General features: G+C 31.6%; 1 long non-coding RNA gene across 2 annotated transcripts; it reads left to right on the plus strand.

Moving 5' to 3' along the window:
* Positions 1-6,912: 6,912 nt before the first annotated feature.
* LOC130462821 (uncharacterized) lies at positions 6,913-8,713 on the plus strand. 2 transcript variants are annotated; one of them, XR_008923635.1, is made up of 6 exons: positions 6,913-6,989; positions 7,132-7,216; positions 7,371-7,471; positions 7,769-7,882; positions 7,991-8,192; positions 8,291-8,713. It is a non-coding gene; the product is annotated as an uncharacterized lncRNA (long non-coding RNA). The 2 variants fall into 2 exon arrangements; XR_008923634.1 differs by having other exon boundaries at positions 7,380-7,471.
* Positions 8,714-9,669: the final 956 nt, after the last annotated feature.

The raw sequence follows: 9,669 nt of genomic DNA on the forward strand, positions 1-9,669 counted from the left end.
TATTTTGAAACTTCAAGCTCCAATTCAACAAATTCTTCAAATTTAACGTGATTCTTAACAAACTCATCAATTTTTTTGAAATTTGACTTATTTTGGGTGAATTTCATATTCGAAATTTTCGTTTTTCATGTTCTAAATTAAGACAGTTTGTGTTCTAAAACTTATTGATGTACTTAAGTTCATATTAATTCATATTTTAGGATGTAGGCATTTATTTCCAATAATTTTGTACATAAGATCCTTACAACATACTGTTATTATATGAATTATAAAGGTGTTACTTGTATTCTAAAATGTTATGTTCGTTGTTTTAAAAGTTATTGCATATGCTTTAAAATATTGTGATATCATGTTGTATAAACCTAAGAATGTTTTTTCAAAAGTTATTGCACATGTTATAGATAGTATTGCATATGTTATAAACCTTATACTCCATAGTATTTATTTTAATTTTCTAAATCAAATGACGATTTATGTACCTTTTATAATAAAGAGCAAAACTAACAAGAACAATTGCATAGTTTTCTGAAAATTGATCTTATATGAAAAAACTAAAGTTAGAAGGCAATAAACTTTGCATTTAGTGTTTACCTTAGGCCCTGTTCTTTTTGGCTTAATTTCAGCTTCAGGACTTATTTGGCAGTTCAGTTCAGTTCAGTTCAGTTCAATTCAGTTCAGTTCAGGAGCATTCAGTTCAGTTCAGTTCAGTTCAGTTCAGTTCAGGAGCATTCAGTTCAGTTCAGTTCAGTTCAGTTCAGGAGCATTCAGTTCAGTTCAGTTCAGTTCAGTTTAATTCAGTTTAATTCAATTCAATTCAATTTAATTTAATTTATTAATAATAATATTATTATTATTATTATTATTATTATTATTATTATTACTTGTATTATTATTTATATTATTGTATTACTTATTATTTATATTTATATTATTATATTATTATATTACTTATTATTTATACTTATATTATTATATTACTTATTATTATTATTATTATTTATAACTAAATATTATTAATAATTAATATAGTTTATTATTATTTTTATTAATTAGTATTATTTATTATTAATTATTAATTATTAATATTATTATTTATTATTAATTATTATTTATTAATTATTTATTATTAATTATAATTATTATTATTTATTATTTATTATTTATTATTTATTATTTATTATTTATTATTATATTTATTATTTATTATTTATTATTTATATTTATTATTTATTATTTATTATTTATTATTTATTATTTATTATTAATTATTAATAATTATTAATTATTAATTATTAATTATTAATTATTAATTATTTATTATTTATTATTTATTATTTATTATTTATTATTTAATATATTATATCATTAATTATTAATCATTATTATTATTATTATTATTTATTATTAGTTATTTATTATTTATTATTTATTATTTATTATTTATTATTTATTATTTATTATTTATTATTTATTATTTATTATTTATTATTTATTATTTATTATTTATTATTTATTATTTATTATTTATTATTTATTATTTATTATTTATTATTTATTATTTATTATTTATTATTTATTATTTATTATTTATTATTTATTATTTATTATTTATTATTTATTATTTATTATTTATTATTTATTATTTATTATTTATTATTTATTATTTATTATTTATTCAGTTCAGTTCAGTTCAGTTCAGGAGCATTCAGTTCAGTTCAGTTCAGCTCTAAAGAACAAGGCCTTAATCTTACATATAAAAATAACATTTTTCATATTTAAGGCATTTTGATAACATATTCTAAAATTTAAGTTAGTGGTTCTAAATATTGTTGCATATGTTCTAAACCTTGATTTTAATGTTCGGAAAACTAAGGGTTGATATTGTTGCAACAAATTGCGACTCAAGAATTAAAGTCAGAACATATGGGTTAACTTTAGAACATGGATATTAAATTTCAGAATATGTGAGTAGCTTTTTTACACGAGTGTTAAAACTCATAATATTTTTACATTTCCCCTTTTTTAATCTACTGAAGAACACATTATCTCTCATTAAATAGACTTCATTGAAGCTTTAAGCTCAAATTCAACAAGGTTCTTTAAATTCAACTAATCTTAACCTAACATTACAAACATGATTAAGTCAACTACTCCACTGATGGTCAAAGAAGAGAGAGAAAGAGGAGATAAAGACATAGATGAAGGTCACTTTCTTTGAATTGTGATGAAAAATGACACATTCTAATTCTAATGTAGACGATTATACGCAAGGATTATAGACTAATTTGAAGAAATGTGGGAAATTTAGAGAGATAAAATGGGGAAACTAACTTGGAAAGTGAAAATGGAGGAAGGGGAGTTGAAATTTATGTTTGATTTCTTTCATGTTCTGAAAATAATACAGCAGTACAACATGTTCTAAAAACTAACATACAACATGTTCTAACTTGTATAAGAAAATATTTTTATTTATCAATGAACGTGGCTAATTTCGCAATTAGATCCTCCTAATCCAATGGCCTAGATTCATTCTTGCACTCACACAGAAAGTATTGGAGCTTTGATCCATTGAGATTCTTCATAAGCATCATGCAACCAGGATATCCGGTAATAATTAAAAAGGGAAAGGGGGAATGCGACTCCTCTAGAGGGAAGGCATTTCAAGAATATCAAAGGGTAAACCTAAAGTCCTCAGGCTCCGATCCAATCTACAGGAGATATGCTCAGTGTTAAATGAAAAGACTTAAGAGAACTCAAAAGTTGTTAAGATCTGACCCATGAAACATCACGTGTGAGAGTCCCACATTGACAAAAGAGAAGAGAGTTAATCACTTAATAAGGTCAAGGGGATACTCCCCTTATTGCCATATGGTTTTAAGGTGGAACCTCCTTTGGACTTGTTAAGTGGACTCTCTCTCTTGATGACGGGTGCGGTCCAGACCCATATTTAACAAAAGTCCTAACTCTTCCGTGTTTCTCAACCAAATAAAACCTCATCAACTGATTCTTCTGCAGCTGGTCAAGATTTTCAATGCAGTTCTTAAATTGTTGAGATCTTAGATGAACTAAACCAGCCACCAAAGTCATCGTGAAAAAAGCTAGTGCTTAAACTGCTCTATTCTTTTTGGTGTACCTAGCCCAGAAGTGACAGTGAAAAATAATTAATTAATCATATCAGCAAAAAGAACGGCAAAAATTAAAATTAAAAAAATCAACAAATGCCAGTGAGTTGCTCACCCCTGTAAACACTCATTCAGCCAGGGCGCAGAGGGGGCAGAAAAAAAAGTAAAACTCAATGGCCATGCAAATTTAGAGACAGAAGATATGGTGGTATCTGCTAAGAGAACTACAAGTGAACCACGATCCAAAAGCTGCCAATTGGTGTGTGGTACACGGTACATTTTCAGAATACTTTAACAAGAAAATAGGTAGCAAATTACCTTACCTTCCCGTACACATTTCACATTCCACAACAATACGAGCAACTTTTGAACACCGTATGCATAGCTAAAACAAATACCTGTTTGATTGTCACAATTAGCAGAAAAGCATATAAAGATGACTTCATTCACTCACAGAAACACATTGAAGAGGACAAATAGTGAACAAACCCATCAACATATGCGAGTTAATTTTTATGGCTAAATTTAAATAAGGGATAAACCTGGAGTCTCCTTAAAATTGAAAAATGAAAAATCAAGCCCTTGGATCCATAGCATAGCATATGCAATGGCTGCCTTTGTTTGTGGTTGATGACAAGTGTTGAAGCTTTAACTGTGCTGTGGGCATGGCATTACTGGACTAGATATGAACAGAAAAGGGGCAGAATAAACAGAAAAGAGCCATGTATTGTTAATTTGTTAGCAGGGACTCACAGAGCATCATATTAGGCATATAATTAGTTGAAAAGAAAAAAAATTAACCTCAAGAAACCATCTTAGTATGCATTACTAAGTTACTAACATACATACCCTTGAAATACCTCAAAACCTTAAATCATAGGTACTTGTATCGTCAAATTTTTCTAATTCAGAAAATAGTTGTAAAGTTGTATGTCAGAAAAAGCACACATGTCAAAGGGTTTAAAACTTTAAATAAACCAACAATACTAACATACATACCCTTGAAATATGTCAAAGATCCATATTTTTTTACATTTCAAATATAAATACACTTCAAAAAGACTTGTTGGCTAGTTGTGGTTAGAATTTTTATCCAAACCCATTTTCAAGCATAATTTCATGACTTTCTCTTCATAAAGAATGGACCAAGATCGCACTTAGATATAAATAAAAGAGGCAAAATAACCCCAGGTTTCAATGGACAGGTGAGAAAAATGTCCTCATACTGGGTTCACTACGTGGACCGTAGGGCTCTATAGCTATTTTAATCTGCCAATAATGCTGGGGGGAGTAGAGTGACCTCATAGCTATTACGTTATCAGAGAAGAACAGTTGGTCATAATAGAAGCTTTACAACGCGACAGAAGATTCCTGCGTTAGAATTTGACTTTCAACACATTTGTTTAGTAGCTTAGTACCAAAGTTATCAATTAGGTGATGTAACAAAATGGTAAATAGTTTTCTGTAAGGTCCCTTAATTGACTGTAAAACGTCATTCTCTGCTAAAGTTGTGATCAATGAGCAGTTTATAGAGAGACTATCTTCCATTTGACTAAAATAAGCCTGGTGACAGTAAACTTCAAGATTGACCCTTCTAAGCTAACATTTTAGAGACAGGCCTTTAAGAGAAGCTGTGTCAATATCGGGTACTGTGAATTGCAGGCAAGTACTTGTATTCCTGCTAGTTGATTCTGACGAGTATTGTCCCCGTTTGGCAATTTATTACTGCTACCATCCTATTTGTACCTACATTTAAGTTAGGTTGTAGTGATGTGGGAGCCTTAAGTTGGACAATGACATTAATCTTGCATTATGAAGAAGAATCATACAATAAGCAAAAGAAAATAAAATCTAACATATACTTTTCTTGTGCTTATTGAAAAGAATCATCATTTTTTATTCTATGATCTTTTTTGTGAGATCACACACACTAGACTTATTATCTGGATGTATTAATTGAAGAAAGGGTGGAGTGAGATAAAACCCTCCATGAAGCAAACTGTTCTGCTAGGTATCAATCTTTGTATTTTTCTTTTTTTTTTTTAAAAAAAAAATCCTATCTAAATTTGTCACAATTAAGTGTTAAGTGATAATGAATAGTATCCAAGGATTATTTAAAAATAGCATAGCTAATAATCGCTGCTGCAATCAAGTCTATATCATTATTGTCTTCTTTTCTTTATATAATTCTGTGTAACTAAAGAAATTTCAATTTTACCACATAGTAGAATCATTTAATTCTGGATAGCGGCTAAACCAAATTAATTTTCAACCCTGAAAAGGTCAGGGTCAGGCTACAGACAAAATAAAAACTGGGAGCTTAAATTCATACATGCATAACATGACAAAAAGAAAATACTGAAATCATAAGCACCAAACATAAGTCATAACAAAAACGAGCTCACCGATTGTTCACAGATACTTGCATCATCAAAGTAGGCGAATTCAGAAACTAACTCGTTAATCAGAACAAGTACACATGTGAAAGAGTCAACACAAATCGATAATACTAACATGGATCTCAATATCATCATGTTGGACTGATGGAAGTATGACTCTATCATCAACGACCTGCTCAGATCCAATCCGTAGCAAATGGGCAACTGATGAGTTAAAAAGTGATACCGCAAGTGCACGGTGTCTGTTGTTACCAGATACTTAGCAAATACGGGTCGATCCCACAGGGAGACAAGTTCTATTAGTTTTTGCCCAATTATACGAACTATTTCAATAACGAAAGTTGAGTTTGAGTATTAACTACTAAAGCTAAAGCAATAATAAAAATGAGTAATTTATCAATGAATTAAAGGTCTAGGGCGTCTGTTCGGTTCACCATGCTTATACCAATCCAATAACATAATTCAATTCGACAACGAATAAACTAGACCGAGTAATTAAAGTACATGCTAATCCTACGGTCGGGTCTTAACACTTTCAATTCAACATGTGCAGTACGATCGCTAACATAATCAGAATTGCCAATTGCACAAAGCCTCTAAAAACACGATCTTTCGATTCTAATTCCTATTAGCTAGATAATTAATCCATGAAATTGGCCGATAACATGAATCAACGATTAAGAACAAATCAATTGGAATTACACTAGTGGAAAAACAATCATTTGCATCACCACATTTGCCTCGCACATTTAAACATGTGACGCAATTGACAGTTCTAAGCTTTAAAATTAGTCATTTGCGTCGCAGAATTATTAATCTGCGACGCAAATGACTCTAAAATGTTCTCAGAGTCATTTGCGTCGCAGATTAGTAATAATGCGACGCAAAATATTACCTCCTTTGCGTCGCAGAATTACTAATCTGCGACGCAAATGACTCTTTAAGTCACCTGCGTCGCAGATTAGTAATTCTGCGACGCAGAGGAGGTAAAAAAAAATCGGAAGTTTTTAATTATTCCTTCTCCCCTCTTTTTCTCTCTCTTCTTCTTTCCAGAACTCCATTCATGAGATGTCAATACCTCTCAATCTTTCATTCATTTGAAATCTCCTCTAACCACTATACGTATTTTGCCTTTAATTTACCCGGAAAAATCAAGATTTGCGAAAACACGGCTCGAAGAGAAAAATCCTAGATTCCGCCGCGAAGAAGGAGACATTTCAAAGCAGTGCAGCTCGATTGCTAGCGAGTCTCCGATCCAATTCTGCGAATTAGTTCATCGGCGATTTAGGTACAGTGCAATTTATGTTAATTAGGGTTCTTGTTTATCAGCCTACGGTGTATAGAAGATTTCAAGGGTTCTTGTTTATCAGCCTATTTCTAGGGTTTTTAAGCTTGGGTGAAACGCCAAACCGTTGGAGCTGGATCTTCGGTTAACGTCGCCGCCGTCATTGATTACCTTATTTCTTAGGTATTTCCCCCCTCTTTACCATGAATCCAACTTCAATTAATTTTTACTTTTTATATTGTTTTGATGAATTGTGTTAGTTAGTTTGTAAATTCGAACATTTTTAGCAATTGTTTGAACTTTTGATTGAGGATTTTGATTTCAGATGGTGCCTGATATTGTAGAGGGTGATGGGTTTGTTGGGAGGCAGCCTCATATCAAGTATGAGCTCAGAGATAGTCCTGGTCTTGGTGAGTATTCAATTTTTAAAATCAATAGTTCTTTGGAAGTTAAACTATTTTCTTTCATATTTTTAGTTGTTTTGATATTTTTGTTGCTTACATTGTGCTCACACAAATTTAAACATCAGTTTGATGCTTGTTGTGTTGTTCTAATATGATTTAGTGAATGTAGGAGGATACAACCAATGTGTATTCTTCAACTGCAGTTATAGTAGTTCGGATACTCCACTGAGTGAGGGTCAGTGCCATTGGTTTTCTCCCAAGGTGAGGCCTCTATTCAATTAGTAAAATAAGGAAATGTTTTTTCTATTCAACGCATTACTATCGGTCTGTCGAATGACAGTTTCAGCTTAGCCAATTACTGTAACCGGTTTCTCACAGCAGGATTGAAGTTGTTTTATTATAAATATAGGGTTTGATCGTGTTGGTTAGTTTGTCAATTCGAGTATTTTGAACTTTTTAATTGAGGATTTTGATTTTTTTTTAAGTTGTTAGTTTTTTGTTGATCTGGGTAGGTTTGGAATTCCTTATCGTGTATTTAATTGGTTTTCCTTTATGCAGGGTTCTACTTTGCTTAAAGCGGGCTCTAAAAATCGCAAATGCCGCTCAACAGATGGCTAATGCTACTCGGGGTAGTGGTGGTTTAGTTATGCTGTTCATTGAAATCATCAATAAGTAAGCTCTCTACTTGCTAGAAAAGTTTGTTTTCTGACCGTGTTGGATGTTTGAATTTCCATGATAATTCACAGCATATTTAAGTTTGGAGTTTGCCATCATATTTAGGTATCTCTATTTTTTTGAGAAGGGAAACAACCAAATCACCGTCAATACAATCCAGGATCTAATGGAATTAATTACTACAGAGATGCAAAGTGATAATGCGGCAACAGATTCTGCTGCTGAAGCTTTCTTTGCAAGCACATTGCGGTACATCCAATTCCAGAAACAAAAAGGTGGCGCAGTTAGTGAGAAATATGAACCTAATGTTAGTTTTTTTTGTTGATCTGGGTAGGTTTGAATCATTTCTTGAGACTGAAAACAAGCTGTTCAGATAATTAATGAATTTCTAAATTTTTATTGTAGGAGAACTGAAAAGTTAAAACTTGAGAAAGGGAAACAAACTCGGTAACAATTGCTCTTCAATCCGCTAAACTTGTGAGAATTGTCGCCTTTGATCTTGCTCTTGGGACTCTTGAATGGTTCCCTCATTTGTCTTTGAATACGCTGACGCTGACGCTGCGTGCTACGTGTGTCATGGGAAGTTGCTTATCCAAGCATGATCTCAACTCTCAAATTGATTTGGTAATTGAAATTTTGAAGCGTCCAGGAGAAGTCCTCCCTGTTTGTCTTAGTGTCGCACGAACGCTGTAAATTCATAATTTAGTGTGCTTCAATTTTAATTTCTCGGCTTTTTTTTTCTCGGTTCAAATTTTTATTTTTATTTCATATTGTAATTTGTTTGATTTTGGTCTGACAATGGAGTTTTTTTCATCTGCTTGAATGATATCTTGGGCCTCATTCGTTTATGGTTCACTTAAACTTTTATGTTAAAAGTGTAGTTAGGTTATCAACATGTTGGGTGATCTATGGTGAATTTGCCTTTTATTGGGTTGTAACTAAAATATTAAAAAACGAATTTTTTTTTTTAAAAAAAAGTCATTTGCAACGCACATTTAGCTAATGTGCGTGGCAAATGACTTTTTTTTTCCGCCTAAAAGTCATTTGCGTCGCACATTTAGCTAATGTGCGTTGCAAATGACTTTTTAGGCATGGTGCTGAAAAGTCATTTGCGTCGCACATTTAGCTAATGTGCGACGCAAATAAGGTTCATTTGCGTCGCACAAATGTGCGACGCAAATGACTTTTAGTCATTTGCGTCGAGAGCTTTTGCCACGCACGATGTGCGACGCAAATGTGCTTAAAAGTGCGATGCAAATGACCATTTTTCCACTAGTGTTACTCAATCATAATCTATAAATTAACGAACTTTAATGCATAACGATTATGGTATAAACATGGCTTCCCTTACTTAGCCCTAGAAAAAGACTACTCGCTCATAATTAATTTAACAATCATGAAACGAATAATAATAATTGAATTCATAATTAACGAACGAATTAATCTAAGGAACGAAAAATAATAAATTTGAATTAGAGAAGAAGAAATTATGAAATTACCTTAGATCGATGAATGAATGAATTCAGAAAAACGTTCGACAATGAAAAGAGAAAAATAAAATAAACGTTCAAAGAATTCTAAGGAAGAAAAAAAAAAAATGAGAGTCCTAATAATTCCCCTCAATATTTATAGGCATCCTATTTCTGAAATAATAATAAACAAATAAATGAGAAAATAAAAATAGAAGTCGTCAACGATTGGTCGATGGCGTGAGAGACATACGCAATATGGAATTCGTCGGCCTGGACGCACTGTGGGCGCAGCCATGCGCTGTGAGCAAGCCA

Source organism: Spinacia oleracea, chromosome 6, assembly GCF_020520425.1.
Source record: "Spinacia oleracea cultivar Varoflay chromosome 6, BTI_SOV_V1, whole genome shotgun sequence".
In the NCBI taxonomy this organism is placed as follows: domain Eukaryota; kingdom Viridiplantae; phylum Streptophyta; class Magnoliopsida; order Caryophyllales; family Amaranthaceae; genus Spinacia; species Spinacia oleracea.